The sequence below is a fragment of the Chlorocebus sabaeus genome, chromosome X (genome assembly GCF_047675955.1).
Source record: "Chlorocebus sabaeus isolate Y175 chromosome X, mChlSab1.0.hap1, whole genome shotgun sequence".
NCBI classification, from domain to species: Eukaryota; Metazoa; Chordata; class Mammalia; order Primates; family Cercopithecidae; genus Chlorocebus; species Chlorocebus sabaeus.
The window spans coordinates 50694018-50710544 of record NC_132933.1 but is presented as its reverse complement, the minus strand read 5'-3'; the positions used below and the strand labels follow the sequence as shown (position 1 = coordinate 50710544).

At 41.8% G+C, this 16527-nt stretch overlaps 1 protein-coding gene across 8 annotated transcripts in view; it reads left to right on the top strand.

Moving 5' to 3' along the window:
* The window catches only part of GPRASP3 (G protein-coupled receptor associated sorting protein family member 3), a 39109-nt gene that overhangs the window by 12392 nt on the left and 10190 nt on the right, over positions 1-16527 (top strand). For 4 of the 8 annotated variants that reach the window (XM_073013509.1, XM_073013506.1, XM_037988742.2 and 1 more), the window contains one exon: positions 10012-10085. The exons of the other annotated variants lie outside the window; for them this stretch is intronic. The gene's annotated coding sequence lies outside the window, so the exon portion shown is untranslated. The remainder of the gene's footprint in view (positions 1-10011; positions 10086-16527) is intronic. 8 annotated transcript variants of the gene reach the window in all.

Genomic DNA, 16527 nt, shown 5'->3' with positions numbered 1-16527 from the left:
TCACACTACATTATTTTTACTACTCTCCTACCTCATCCTCTGGTTCCTGGCTCCACTGTCCTGGAAAAGTCCCAATTCTGGATAAATCTCAAGCATCTACGACTTTCTATACTTGTATTGTTTAGTGCACCTAGGAAAGTTAATCATATTGTTCTGTCAACACTGTAAATGTGTCTTTCTCAGTATCAGTACAGTCCCCTGAATTGAAAGCAAGTAACCTTTGATATCTTTATAATCTGGATATTTCACAAGAGTGCACCTTCACACGATGATTCTCTGAATTGAAACTAGGTTTCTGTATTATCTCAAGTATTTAATGTACCTCTGGACCTCCTAGATAAGTCAGAGTTTGGCTTCTGCCTGAAGCTTTCCTTTTTAATCTGGAGCAGAAGCCAAACAGTTGTCAGACCTCTAGCAATCATTAGGACAAGTGTTGATAATTTCTGGCTTTTCTTTCCTGGGAAACATGAGTTCTGCCACTGTAGATGTAGGTCCTCACTGATGGACACAAGTCAGGAATTCTTACTCATTGAAGAGCTGTTTTGTGCCTGAGCACATCTCGGATTGTTCCATTTTCATATAACAAGGAATTCAACTAAAACTAACTTAATAAGGAAATTAATTATCCAAAGACTGTAAGTACTGAAGTAGGGCAGCCTTGATGGTTGTTTATTCAGCGAAGGACTCAGCTTTTTTCCATCTCTTTCTTCTGCCATTCACAATATCAACTTCCATCCTAAGGCTGATAGCTTGATGGCTACGATTTCAGGAGGTAAGCAACTTCCTGAGGAAGAAGAAAAGACAATCTTTTCTGATGAGTTTTTCTTATGAATGAGGACACTTTCCTCAGAAGTCCATCTGTAACCTTCCCCTAATGTCTCATTGAGTAGAATTTGATCAATGCCTCTTCCTAAACAAGAGAGTACCAAGCAGATAGATTATCCCTTGACCAAAGAGACTCACTCCTGGAAATGGAATTAGCCTCTCTGTGACATGTGACTAAAAGGAGGAGAGAGTCAGTAACCTGCAGTGGCAACTATGCAAAAATGGCATCCTTTTAGTAAAGGGTTATGGTAAGCCACATAGAATATACAAAGCACTGAGGCTACAGCACAAAAAGCACAGTGACACTGACTTAGCAATTATGACCTTTAAAAACCATGTACTTCTCATCTATTCTTTCCTGCTTTCTCTAACCCACCTCATGATAGGAATAGATCCGAAATTTTAAAAGAACTAGAAAGACCTGATATATGCATGTGGTGCAGGATATCAAATAGTTTTCTCAGTATACACAGTAATCCTGTAAAGTGGTTAATGCCAGCTCCCTTTTAAGGATGAAGAAACTGGGTCATAAAGACATTAAGTACCTTTGCTAAAGTTACACAAATAGTGACAAAGTCTGTATTCAGACTTTGGACTGTCTGGCTCTGAAATCTGGGTACTCCCAACTCTTCTATACAAACTTCCTTTCGAATGTACTCCCAGGACTCAGAAACTGGTTACTCTAGTCTAAGCAAGCACTTAACAATCATTAGGCAGTTAATGTAAGCTATAGATTCTAATAGTATCATGCACTGCCTCTTGATGGTGGTGGTAGTGGTAGTGGTAGTGACATAGACAACTTTTCTCTCCTAGCATTAAGTTACAGTTCCTCAGACTTCATTACCAAGAATATATATTTTTTTAATTTTTAAAATTTTTTTGTAGAAACAAGGTCTCACTGTATTGCCCAGGCCAGTCTTGAATTCCTGGGCTCAAGCAACCCTCCCACCTTGGCCTCCCAAAGTGCTGGAATCACAGGCATGAGCCATTGTGCATGGCCATTACCAGGAATTTTGATTCAGGAGCTCAAAATTCTAATTTACACTGCACTTTACAAATTTTGGGGCTGAGATGTCAGGTTCAGGGAGCCCCATAAATTTCCTGTACCTGGGAGTGAAAAGAGCTAATATTTATGGAGCAGCTGGGTTTTCCAGGGCAACCTAATTCCCAAGTGTGATGTTCAGCAGAAAAGAAGCAGACAAAAGCAATGTGCACTGCCGTTTTTTTTTTGTTTTTGTTTTTTGTTTTTTTTTTTTAATAGAGATGGGGTCTTGCTATGTTGTCTAGGCTGCTGTTGAGCTCCCGGACTTAAGCGATCCTCCCGCCTTGGACTCCCAAAGTACTGAGGTTACAGGTGTGAGCCACCACACCCAGCCCATTTAAAATTTTTTATTTTTTATTTTGCACTGCTGTTTAGCTTCCCTGTTAAAACCCATAGCCAGACTTCCAGTTTCAGTTCCAACATATAAGAACTTGTAAGTCATTGCTCCTGTACTTACAACCAGAAAAAAATCTGAACAAACAGAATCAACAACATTTCTTAGATTTTTCAAAGAACTGAGGCATAGGGCAATTGACTATCCCAAAATCTGAAGGCAAATCCAGAGAGTCACATCCTATTTCTTCTTTCATAGAACAGAAACTGCTAGAGATATAAATAGGTAAGAGCACGTAAATGTAATATTGATGAATTGCTGGAGACTGAGTGTGGAATAATATGATAGTGAGAAACCCCTGAGGATCTGCAGTCAGGGAGGTCCCCACACTTTTGTAGGCATTACTTCCGAGAACCCCACCATATTCTTGCAGTGAAGAACCCAAAATTATCTCCTCATGGCCCCTGCAGTGGGAAGGGAACTATACTTTCGTGAAATACACCCAGAGCCACCTTCATTTTTTTTTAAAGCCTATTCTGCAGTGGAAAAAACTTTATCAGAGCCTTATCTCAGCTGAGGGAAAGGCATTTCTCCAATTTCAGCCCCCTTTAGGTTTCTAGTCTCATGTAAGGGAGAGAAAGGAGCTAAAATAAAACTCTTATGAAAATCAAAGCCCAGGGACACAGGCCCACAAAAGACTGAAACAAGGTCTCACTCTTTCAATTAATCATAATATTATAGAACACTTCCTCTCCTCTGCACTTCACCACCATGCTAACAAGGCTCTAGTATAATAATAGTGTATAACAGTGAATAACAGCTAAAAGAGCTGCAAAATGTAAACTCTCCTTGAGAAGAATATTTAGGAAAATGCTAGAAATAAAAAAATATCGTAACAGAGCCCAGGCACAGAGGCTTACGCCTGTAATCCTAACACTTTGGGAGGCTGAGGTAGGTGGATCACCTGAGGTCAGGAGTTCAAGACCAGGCTGGCCAACATGGAGAAACCCTGTTTCTACTAAAAGTACAAAAATTAGCTGGGCATGGTGGCAGGTGCCTGTAATCCCAGCTACTCAGGAGGCTGAGGCAAGAGAATCGCTTGAACCCCGGAGGCAGAGGTTGCAGTGAGCCGAGATCGTGTCACTGCACTCCAGCAAATGAAGAATGCCTTTGATGGGATTATCAGTAGACTGGACACAGTTGAGGAAAGACTCAGTAAGCTTGAGTAGCAGTCCCCAACCTTTTTGGCACCAGGGGCAGGTTTCGTTGAAGACAATTTTTCCACAGACTGGGGGTGAGGGGCATGGTTTCCAGATGATTGAAGTGCATTACATGTATTATGCACTTTATTTCTATTATTATTACATTGTAATAGATAATGAAATAATTGTACAACTCACCATAATGTAGAATCACTGGGAACCTGGAGCTTGTTTTTGTAAAGCTAGATGGTCCCATCTGGGGGTGATGGGAGGCAGTGACAGATCATCAGGCATTAGATTCTCATAAGGAGCGTGCAACCCAGATCCTTCGCATGTGCAGTTCACAATATGGTTTGTGCTCCTATGAGAATCTAATGCCGTAGCTGATCTTCCAGAAGGCGGAGCTCAGGTGGTAATGCAAGTGATGGGGAGTGGCTGTATATACAGATGAAGGTTTACTGGCTAGCCCACCACTCACCTCCTGCTGTGTGACCCAGTTCCTAATAGTCCATGGACTGGTCCTGGTCCGTGGCCTGGGGGCTGGGGACTCCTGAGCTTCAGGATAGGTCAATAGTGTAAACCAAAAAGTATGTAAGACATGTCTCAATTGATTTAGAAGTTTATTTTGCCAAGGTGAAGGACATTCCCAGAAGAAAAGAGCATGGAATCACAGAAACAGTCTGCGGTCTGTGCCTTTATCCAAAGATAATTTTGAGGGCTTCAATATTTAAATGGGAACAGCAGGCTAGAGGGGAAAGAGGGAGGGTACAGTAATCCACATGATGCAAGGGAAAAAGAGCAGAAATGGGAATAGTCAATTCTGTATTCCTCTGGCTCACAGTAAATTAGCACTTTACATAAGATAAGGGAAAATATGTAGTATCTACCTGTGGAGATGTTTAACCTTTTATCTGTAGCTATCTGCTTAGGAACAAAAAGAAAGGTATTTTATTGTATGACTCAGCTTTCAGCTTAATATTTTCCTTTTGGCATAGTGAATCGGGGTCCTGGGTTTTTATTTTCTTTTCACAATAGAAACTTCCAAATTGAAATGAAAAAAAGAACTGAACATTGAAGCACTGTGGGATGATTTCAAAAAGTATAACATACGCATAGTTGGAATACTAGAAAGAAAACAGTGAATTTGGAGCAGAAGAAATATTTCAAATAATAATAGCTGAGAATTTTCTAAAATCAGTGACAAACATCAAACCACAGATCCAGGAATTTTAGAAAATACCAAGCAGGATAAATACCAAAAAAATCCACACCGGGGTGTTACCGGTGGAAGGTATCCAGGTTACTGACAGTGAATCCATACAGGTCTGCAGCAAACTCAATTCTTGCCTGCTCAGAAGAAAGAATTCGACTAAGGGGCAGAAAGCAGAAAAAGAGACTGAGACAAATTTCAGAGCAGGAGTGGAAGTTTATTTTAAAAGGGCTTCAGGGGCCGGGCGCGGTGGCTCACGCCTGTAATCCCAGCACTTTGGGAGGCCGAGGCAGGCAGATCACAAGGTCAGGAGTTTGAGACCAGCCTGACCAACATGGCAAAACCCTGTCTCTACTAAAAATAAAAATAAATAAATAAATAAAAAACAGCTGGGCATGGTGGCACATGCCTGCAATCCTAGCTACTCAGGAGGCTGAGGCAGGAGAATCACTTGAACCCGGGAAGCGGAGGTTGCAGTAAGCCGAGATCATGCCACTGCACTCCAGCCTGGGCAACAGAGTGAGACTCCGACTCAAAAAAAGAAAAAAGAAAAAAAATAAAGGCTTCAGAACAGGAAAGAAAGGGAAGTACGCTTGGAAGAGACCCAAGCGGGCAACTTGAAGGAAAAGCGCACTGTTTAACTTTGATCCTAGGATTTTATAGGCTGGCCCCTTTCCCATGATTCTTCTGTTAGTGTGGGCTGCCCGCATGCGAGGTGCCCTCCTTACCCTTGGGAAGTGAGCATGCACAGTGTGTTTAGAAGGTTGCATGCACGCCCATCTGAGGCTTTCTTCCCTTTTCCAGTGGAGTGCTCCCAGAAGGTCATACTCTGTCATTCTCTCTCTTAATGCATATGCCTGGGAAATTGCTTCTCCCTGGTGTCTGCATTCAATTAACACTTTAGTACAATAGGTGTGGACTATCAGGAAATGGCCTCTCCCTCATGCCAGCTGCCAACTTATTACTTTTAAAGAGGCAATGGGATAATTGCAGAACCATCACCTGACATTCCTAGTGGGTGAGGGGAGAGCCCTCTCTTGCCCTGCTCATGCCTAACTACCTGTAACATTCCCCCCTCAAGAGCCCAAGACCCCAAATCTTTGGGGAAGAATGGACAAAAGTCAGTCTTCTGTAACTGCTTTCCACTGACAAATGGACAGTGGTGGTTCAGTGGGTCTTGGCATTTTGCTAGCTGTCAGGGCAGGAAGGTCATTCCATGGGTTGGTGAAAGCAGTATCTAGCCAGGTCCAAGGGAGTCGGGGCAGGATTTTGCCTCCTTCCTGTCCCACTGATGAGCAGTCTTGGGGTCCCCTGTAGAAGGGTGTCTCTTGAATATTGAGAGGATGATATCCTTCACTGAAGATCATCTGGAGCTTGATGACCCATCCTTTTTGTTTCTTCTGAGCTGCATCAAGAGATCACTGGCTGGTTTACAGGAATAAGCAGGGTTAGTCCAAAATGCAGACAAAAACTTAAAAACAACTGATGAGACTAGATTCTAATAGTAGGTATATAATAATTTTTGAAAAATATTTTTCTCTCTCCAGTCCTCATGTTTTTTTTGTTTTTGTTTTTGTTTTTTTAATTATGATAGGATTGATTTGTTTGGAAAGTAAACTTTAGTCTTATTATACTTAGCCTGATTATTTGCATAAAGCCCAGCAAGAATAATTATTTTTTCACATAGGCTTTTAAAATTTGCTTTGATGGAACTCTGTTCTGTAAGTAATCTCAGACAAGACTTTTTAAAGCTGAGCTCACCCATGGGTTTGTACCTTCAAATACTTATGAGTTGAGTAAATTTCTCTTTTTTTGAGGTTCCAAAATAACTTGGGGCTCCTAGGCTTGTCAGAAAATGACATTCTTTACATACCACAGGTCAGGAACACTGTACAGGGACTGTGTAGACAAAGTATGAGGCCAGTTTTCCCAAACGACTTTTATTGGCTCTATAAGTCAAGCTTGATTCCTTAGATGAAGACATGTCATTCCAGTCAAAGACTTGGTAAAACAACCAGTTTCTCCCATTGCCCTGTTGCAAAAGAAAGCATTCTTATTGCACTTACGCAAATAACTATATTGCCATAAGTTAAGAATACTCACAAATTGGCTGGGTGCAGTGACTCATGCCTGTAATCCCAGCACTTTGGGAGGCCGAGGCGGGAGCATCACCTGAGGTCAAGAGTTCGAGAGCAGCCTGACCAATATGGTGAAACCCCGTCTCTACTAAAAATACAAAAAAATTAGCTGGCCATGGTGGCAGGCGCCTGTAATCCCAGCTACTCGGGAGGCTGAGACAGGAGAATTGCTTGAACTTGGGAGGCAGAGGTTGCAGTGAGCCGAGATCACACCACTGCACTCCAGCCTGGGCAACAAAGAGCGAAACTCCATCTAAACAAAAAAAACAAAAAAAACAAACTCACAAATTGTTTTCAAATTCTGGAAAAATCAGGTAGAGAGAAAGGAATAGGCTCCAAATTTTCTTCACAGGAGTATTCTTTACTCAATTGTTAAAAGCTGTAAATAACTCAAAAGTTTTCTTGAATCTGAAAAGCAAAGGATCAGCAACATTTTAAGCAAAATGTTTAAAAAAAAAAAAAAAAGGATGATTTTAGTCTTTTACTAGTTTTGTCCATTCAGTTAACCCCTGTTCTGCTTGATATTCATGGAACATTTCAGCTCTCCATGAAAGTCCTGAAAAATATTTTTTCCTTTATTTTAATGTCACTTTCACTCACGTCCGTGTGAAAAGACCACCAAACAGGCTTTGTGTGAGCAACAAGGCTGTTTATTTCACCTGGGTGCAAGCGGGCTGAGTCCGAAAAGAGAGTCAGTGAAGGAGATGGGGTGGAGCCGTTTTATAGGATTTGGGTAGGTAAAGGAAAATTACAGTCAAAGGGGGTTGTTCTCTGGCTGGCAGGGGCGGGGGTTACAAGGTGCTCAGTGGGGGGGCTTTTGAGCCAGGATGAGCCAGGAGAAGGAATTTCACAAGGTAATGTCATCAGTTCAGGCAGGGACTGGCCATTTTCACTTCTTTTGTGGTGGAATGTCATCAGTTAAGGCAGGAACAGGCCATTTTCACTTCTTTTGTGATTCTTCAGTTACTTCAGGCCATCTGGATGTATCCCTGCAGGTCACAGGGGATTTGATGGCTTAGCTTGGGCTCAGAGGCCTGACAGTCACAATCACCAAAGTTACCAGAAACTTGCATTCAGGAACACCTGTCCGTTCTATAGCTGATTATAAAACACCATTTAAAGAGGATCAAAACAAGACAACAAGCCGGGCGCGCTGGCTCACGCCTGAAATCCCAGCACTTTGGGAGGCAGAGGCAGGCGGATCACAAGGTCAGCAGTTTGAGACCAGCCTGGCCAATATGGTGAAAATCTGTCTCTACTAAAAATACAAAAATTAGCTGGGCATGGTGGCAGATGCCTGTAGTCCCAGGTACTCGGGAGACTGAGGCAGCAGAATCACTTGAACCCGGGAGGCAGAGGTTGCAGTGAGCCAAGATTGGGCTAATGCACTCCAACCTGGGCAACAGAGTGAGACTCTGTCTCAAAAAAAAAAAAAAAAAAAGACAACAATTATCTGTGGATGACGAAAAGTCCTAGGGCAGCCACAGTTACAGACATATTGACAAGGAAATTTCTTACCTCTGTGGCACACAAGAATTTTACATAACAGTTCTAATTATTAATGATACCCACTAAGTTATATCAGAGTCTCATAATTTTGGAACACATATTAATGACATATTTATGCAAATATAGCCCAAAGAAAGCCAAATACAATTTCATATTTGACAATGCTTCCTAATACCAAATAAGCCAACTATGTCATTTTGGACTTTAGAGGACCTAAAGTCCAAAATCTAAAACATTAATTAGGTCAGAAATAGACATAATTTATAATTTAATTTTGGAAAGTTTGTCAATTATCAAAGATTTTAAACACTTGATATTATAAAATAAAATCCCAGGTCACCATAAGTCATTCACTTAGCCAACCTGTAGTTCATTTGAAAGGCAAACAAAAGTCTTTCATTATTTTTAATATTACACGAAAATCTTATTCAAGAGAGAAAGCTAAATTTCACCTTTGCATTAGTGTCAAACTGAATTCTTAATAAAATGTTATAGACAAATTTATCTAATTTTAATGTCTGACCGTAAGGTAAGATTCTCATAAACCTTTTATAACACTTCACAACTTTTGTTAAAGAGCAGATCAGGGCTCCAAGAAAACTCTGTTATGCTTTTATTCCAATGTTCAACTTATGGAAAAACTGTATAATACCCCTTTAACTTTAGCCAATATATTTACACACAGAATCTCTTTTTTTTATTATTTTTATTTTTATTTTTTGAGATGGTGTCTAACTCTATCGCCCAGGCTGGAGTGCAGTGGTGCGATCTCAGCTCACTGCAAGCTCCACCTCCTGAGTTCAAGCAATTCTCTGCCTCAGCCTCCCGAGTAGCTGGGACTACAGGCGCTCCCCACCATGCCTGGCTAATTTTTTTTTTGTATTTTTTGTAGAGATGGGGTTTCACCATGTTAGCCAGGATGGTCTCGATCTCCTGACCTCATCATCCACCCGCCTTGGACTCCCAAGGTGCTGGAGTTACAGACGTGAGCCACCGCGCCCGGCTGAATCTCTTTTGCAATATATTTTTCACAAACTTTCCAAAACTTGTTCAAACCTTCAGATGTTTCCTATCTAACTTAAAATAATCCTTTAACCCTCTAAACTAGGCAAGAAATCCACACTCCCATTCCTTCTTGTAATCTTTTACCAAATGCACATTTTACTTTCTTTGCACACCTTGCATGTAAAACTGTTTCTTCAGTAGTTTCAAATACATGTTACACTGTTGATTCTTAGCAACTTTTGGTGAAAAACCTGGTTAGTAAGCTATTTTAATTATGTACTAGCCTAGGACACCATACAGAAGTGCAGATAAGGTCTGACTCTTTCCAGCATAGCTAGGGATATGGCTAACTCCACATGTCGTTAGACCTTATCTAGTGGTAAAGCAGACAAGTTGAACAATTTTCAAAAGCAAAAGAAGCAGTTTATGACCTTAAAGCATTTAGCAAACCTAATATCTGACTTGCATAATTTAGACCAAATGGCTAAATTTTTGAAGATATTTTTATTTTACCAATAATCCTAAAACTGTCTTTATTTCCCAAAGATTATTTAGGTCACATGAACTAAAAGGCATTACACTTTACATTTTCTGACAATATTTAAGCAATTATTTTTTAACACCAATTAATTAGAGCTCTTTTATATAAACATCACACACGACACATATAAATACATAGAAGATTCAGTAGTTGTAAGATTTTTCATTTACCACTTTTTGTTTCTTAATTGGATTATCGGCTTCAGGGTGGAGCCTTTGGAAGAACAGAGTGGAGAAAGCATGCAGTTTCCAGAGCCTAATAAGAAGATACAGCTGGAAGGTAAAAATGGATCCCCAAAATTAAGGGTCCCATCATTACAGTGGATCCTGGATCCCCAAAAGAGAAATGCTACGGAGCAAGACAGTACAATGATTTTACCATACATTTCATTGCAAAGTGATCCAATGCCATTCAGCCCATTCCCCATGGGAGTCTTATCTCTCGGTGGGGGGTGGGGATGTTGCGGTACCTTCCGGGTGGCCAAGAGCATGCTTCTCTGATCCAAACGTGCAAGTATTCCTCCATAACTGCCATTAGCTATCCATATATTTCCTACCTGGTTATTACCAAAGTTCTTTCATAATGTGAAGTAATTTCTGAAACTCCCAAAAGTGAAAAACAGGTAATGCAATGCAAACAGAACAGAGCCTTAGATTTTAAGAGGGATCTATCCACTTTCAGTTCCTGGGGTTACATGAGGAAACCAGAGGTTTTTCCCAAAATGGGGTCTGTGGCACCTCCTCTGTTTTTCCCAAGGAGTCCCAAGCCGTTAGAAATTATCTTAGGTCCTTTCATGTGTACATCAAGAGGGGCAAGAACACAAAATAAGAAAACTAATTCAGTTGACTGAGAACAAAAAACCTTTTTTTCTTCAGAAAAATAAGATTCAAGAAGAGAAAAAAAACAAGGCCTTTTAAATATATGTATAGCTTGGACATCTGCTTTTAACTAAGCTGACTTTTAACCATAGTGTTCCTAAGAAAATCCTTTTAAATCTCTTATTACTTGACTTTAGCCTAGCCAAACAGCCAATACTTGTGGTTTTTGAACTTTACCAAAAGTAACCTCACAGGTGAAACCAATAAGCCTTAACTAAGGTTATGACTTATCCATGAGTGTACAAGGTATTTTCAAAGAGGTGGTAAGCAGTCTTTACAAGATTTAGAGTCTACAAAGGTAGCTTCAACAAAGGAAAATTCAAGAAGGGAAGTCAGAAGTCATTCATGAAGGGGCAGAGAATACACTGATTTTTACCATTCCTACTACTGGTTTGCATAGAGAGAGAGAAGCCAGAAGTCTGACTGGCAAGAATTCCTACCCTTCTACCAGCATGCCTGGCTGCTGGCTTCTGGGTTCCCTTTCCCTGAGTAGCCCTAACAACCCTGCTTGCCGCACCCTGAGGACCAAGCCACAACACCAAGGAAAAATCATCTTTTTTCCATTTCATGGAATCTTTGAACTAGATAAAAGTCATTTTCTTTCTGTTAGAAAGTTAAGGTTTGTACTGCATGTTGCCATGTGTGTCCTGAGAAGGGGGAGTAGATAAAGAGGTTGTCTACATACTGTAGAAGTTATCCCCTCTCAAGAGATTTCTCAGTTAGAGAAATCTCTTGAGAGTTAGGACTTGTCTGAATAAGTGTGGGCTATTTTAGACATTACCGGGGATGGGTGGGAGAATGGCAATTGGTCCCTTAAGTAATATAAAGGGGTGTGAATCTTTTGTTTTGAGGGAGGGGATGCCATTTGCCCCACCTAACAGGCTTAGCCCTGTTCTCTTTATTCTGCTCTGGGTTGTAAAAGACTTAAGAGGCTAATCTGAGGACCTCCTGCACAGGGGTTCCAAGGCTGACTCTTGTAATTGCCTCCCAGTTTCTTTTTGAGCCAGGTAGTTTAAGGTTTGGGGAAATTAAAATTTTCCCAGTTTGGGGGAATGCATCCAAGGGGCAAGTCCTGTGGTATGGAGACACAATTTCCCATCTGCCATTTGCGAAGAGAGAACAGAGGAGGAAAAAGAGGAAAAGGGAAAAAGGTGTCCTCCCTTTCTTCCTATTACCCCAAATGGGGCATCCCCCATCATCCTGGGTTCTAGACTTAACCATTCTTTACATGTACCCATGGTCCCATCTCATCACAATTACCCACTTGAGAACAGAGAACAGAAGAGATACTGGAGTGAACAGTGAGCCCCTGTCCATCCCTGGGGTTCCAGAATTAACTGGTCCTTACTATGTACATGCCTAGCCTTTCATCTTTGTTCCAATGGTAACCTGTTAAGCTAGGACCACCCTTCTTGGGTTCCAGACTTAACCAGTCTTTACTGTGTATCCATGGTCCCATCTCATCACAATTACCCACTGGAGAACAGAGGAGATACTGGAGTGAACCGTTGGCCCCTGTCCATTCCTGGGGTCTGGAATTAACTGGTTCTTACTGTGTAACTCCCTAGTGTTTCATTTCTGTTCCAGTGGTAATCTGTCAGCCTGGGCTACCCTTCATCTCTGTCCTATGGGTCTCTTGTGTGAACCCTGAAAATTTGAGACAGGCCTCAATTAATTTAGAAAGTTTATTTTGCCAACGTTGAGGATACACGCCAGTGACACAGCCTCAGGAAGTCGTGAGGACATGTGCCCAAGGTGGTTGGGGCACAGCTTGGTTTTATACATTTTAGGGAGAGAGGAGATATCAATCAATATATGTAAGAAGTACATTGGTTCCATCCAGAATGGTGAGGACAACTGGAAGCAGGGAGGGGGCTTCCAGGTCACAGGTTAGGTGAGAGACAAATGGTTGCATTCTTTTGAGTTTCTGATAAGCTTTTCCAAAGGAGGCAATCAGAATAAGCCTCTATCAGAGTGAGCAGAGGGATGACTTTGAATAGAATGGGAGGCAGATTTACCCAGCTTGAATGTCCCCTTTAGTTTAGGATTTTGAGGGCACAAGATATTTTCCTTTCACACTTGCATCTGTGGCCTTTGGCCAGCCTATATCCTTGTCTCCATGGCCTTATAGAGTGACTCTCACTCAGAGGATTTTAGTAATAAAATAATTATCTTTTTTCTTAGAAACCTGTTTCTCTGTTAACTGCCGCAGTGGCTGGACTTCCCTCCTCCCTCCTTTAGAATATGACCTTGAAGGGCTTGATGCACATTGAGAAAGGCATGGAAGTAATTCGAGAAATGGAGGCTATAGGAGGATGTGGAAAGAAGCAAGAGGAATACTCATGGAAAGCCTTCATATGCTCATGAAAACAGGAGCCCTTGTATTCAAGAGGGTAATGTTTATTTGCCCTCTGAACATAAAGCAGTAACCTCTGAGGACTTGGGCCTTGGGGTAGGAATTTCTCCTCCTCCCAAAGTGGTGGTGGCTTAAAAAACAAGAGGGTGGGAACCTTAAAGGACCAGATTGAAGCACTATGCAGGCAGACAAGCTGCTTTTAAAAGCCATCAGAAAACTTAGTGCTGGGGCATAACAGGAACAAAATGCACATGATGAGTTGTAAGAAGCCGGCAGCACTGGAGTTCCAATTAGTGTCCTGGCCACATACCAGCAGACAGGGGAAAGATGGAATGTCACCCGAGATAGTAAAAACAAATATAAACCTCAGGGGATATCCACAAGGGAGCCTGTGCCTTTGCTGCTGCACAAATGCAGAGAGCCATGGGCGCACGAATAACAGGGAGTGTGTGTTTTAGAAGTCATGTGGCATGCAAAGTGAAAGCAAAGAAGCAGCCTTTCACCCAAGGCAGAAGGTCTGGTGGGTGTGAAAAGCCATTTTAGAACACACACACAGAAAACAGGAGAATGGGTGGTATACATTTTTGGAAAAGAGCCAATTTTAGTTGGAAAGAAAAAGCAGAGGAAATCTCTTACGTTGCATGGTTTTTAGGCCTCAACCCACCACTCTCATGAGCCTCCTATCTAGGAGGGCCTTTTAATGCTTGTGACCTACTTGATGTGGACCCTAAGGTCCTTCCCACCCCTGCAAGCCACCATTAGGGTGAGCTGATAAATCAGCCACGGAAAGCAGAGTCACTTATGGAGAGAGAGAGAGAGAAAGAGAGAGACAGAGAGACAGAGAGAGAGAGCGAGAGAGAGAAAGAGAGAGAGACAGAGAGACAGAGATTGTGAGAATGTAAAGGAAGAGAACAAGAGTCTCTGCCTGGTAATCCAGGGAATTCTCCCGAATCTTAACCAAGACCAACAAGTGTTACTTCCATGAGTCTGCAAGAACCACAGTGTTACAGAGCTTGGGGCCCAAGTCCCTTAAAATACCTGGAAAGCCTTCCGCAGATTGTGAAGAGTACAATAAATACCTAACTTTTCAATGTCCAAAAACCAACCAACATCAACAAGCATCAAGAGCAGCCAGGGAAGCATAACCTCACCAAACAAACTAAATAAGGCACCAGGGACCAATCTTGGAAAAACAGAGATGTGTGACCTTCCAGACAGAGAAGTTGAAATAGCTGTTTTGAGGAAACTTAATGAAATTCAGGATACCACAGAGAAGGAATTCAAAATTCTATCAGATAAATTTAACAAAGACATTAAAATAATTTAAAAGAATCAGGCAGAAATTTTGGAGCTGCATACTGAAGAACGCTTTAATAGCAGAATTGATCACAAGAATTAGTGAGCCTGAAGACAGTCTATTTCAAAATACATAGTCACAAGTGACAGAAGAAAAACAATACAAAACAATGAAGCATGCCTACAGGATCTAGAAAATTTGGAGCTGCATACTGAAGAATGCATTAATAGCAGAACTGATCACAAGAAAAAGAAAGAGAAGGAAGGAGAAAGGAAGGAAGGAAGGAAGGAAGGAAGGAAGGAAGGAAGGAAGGAAGGAAGGAAGGAAAGAAAAGGAAGGAAGGAAGGGAAGGGGAGGGGAGGGGAGGGGAGGGAAGGGAAGGGAAGAAAAAAACTGCACACGGGGGTTGGATGCCTCCAACCAAAGAAGGCAAGGCATAGATATCTCTTAACATCTGAGTCACATGGAAAGAAAGAAGGGAAGAAAGAAGGGAAGGGAAGGGACAAGGGACTACACACAGGGGTCAGATGCCTCCAACCAAAGAAGGCAAGGCATAGATATCTCTTAACATCTGAGTCACATGGCCAATATATTACCGGTGGCAAATAACCGAGTCTCATGGTACCTAATATGTTAAGGGTGACAAGTGTCTGAGTTACCACTGGTGAATCTGTATGGGTCTGCAGCAGCCTCAATTCTTGCCTCTTCAGAAGAAAGAATTTGACTGAGGGGCATAAGGCAGAAAAAGAGACCAAGGCAAGTTTCCGAGCAAGAGTGGAAGTTTATTTTAAAAGACTTTAGAACAGTAAAGAAAGGAAAGCGGCCGGGCGCGGTGGCTCAAGCCTGTAATCCCAGCACTTTGGGAGGCGGAGACGGGTGGATCACGAGGTCAGGAGATCGAGACTATCCTGGCTAACACGGTGAAACCCCGTCTCTACTAAATATTACAAAAAAACTAGCCGGGCGAGGTGGTGGGTGCCTGTAGTCCCAGCTACTCGGGAGGCTGAGGCAGGAGAATGGCGTGAACCCGGGAGGCGGAGCTTGCAGTGAGCCGAGATCTGGCCACTGCACTCCAGCCTGGGCGACAGAGCAAGACTCCGTCTCAAAAAAAAAAAAAAAAAAAAAAAAAAAAAAAAAAAAAAAGGAAAGGAAAGCATGCTTGAAAGAGACCCAAGCGGGCGACTTGAAGGACAAGTGCACTGTTTAATCTTAATCCTAGGACTTTATAGGCTGGCCCCTTTCCCGTGATACTTCCATTGGTGTGGGCTGCCCGAATGTGAGGTGCCCTCCTTACCCTTAGGAAGTGAGCATGCACAGTGTATTTAGAAAGTTGTATACATGCCCATCTGAGGCTTTCTTTCCTTTTCCAGTGGAGTGCTCCCAGAAGGTCATACTCTGCTATTTTGTCTCTTAATGCATATGCCTGGGAAGTTGTTTCACCCTGGAGCCTGCATTCAATTAACACTTTAGTGCAATAGGTGTGGGCCATTAGGAAATGGCCTCTCCATAGCACCAACTGCCAATTTTTCCATTTTAGAGAGGCAATGCGGTAATTGCTAAATCATCTTCTGACAGTCCTAGTGGGGTGAGGGTAGAGCCCTCTTCTGCCCCAATCATGCCTGTCTAACTACCTGTAACATAGGCATATCATATCCAAACTGAAGAAAGACAAAGAGAAAATACTGAAAAAACAAAAAAACAAAAAAAAAACCCCGAAATCCCTTACCTATAGAGGAACAAGGATAAGAATTATAGTGCAGAAATCATGCAAGTAAAGAAGAGAGTGGGCTGTAATATTTAAAATATTGAAAGAAATACTACCAACTTAGACCTCTGTGATCAGTAAAATTATCCTTAAACATGAAGGAGAAATAATTTCTCAGACAAACAGGAACTGAGGATATTCATCACCAGCAGACGTGCCCTGCAGGAGATGTTAAAAAGAAGTTCTTCAGGGAAAAGGTAAAATAATATAGGTCAGAAATTTATAGAAAGAAAGGGCATTGGAGAAGGAATAAATGAAGGCATGCTTGCTATTGCCGTCATCATTCTTGTTCATCTCAGTGTGCTAATGAAACCACCTTTGCAAAAATTATAGCTGATGAAATTATGACAGTGAAAGAGATCAGACCTAAGCAACTCCATCTTGCTTCTAAACTTTAAGCTGTCCTTGTTCATTCCTGGGTTTAG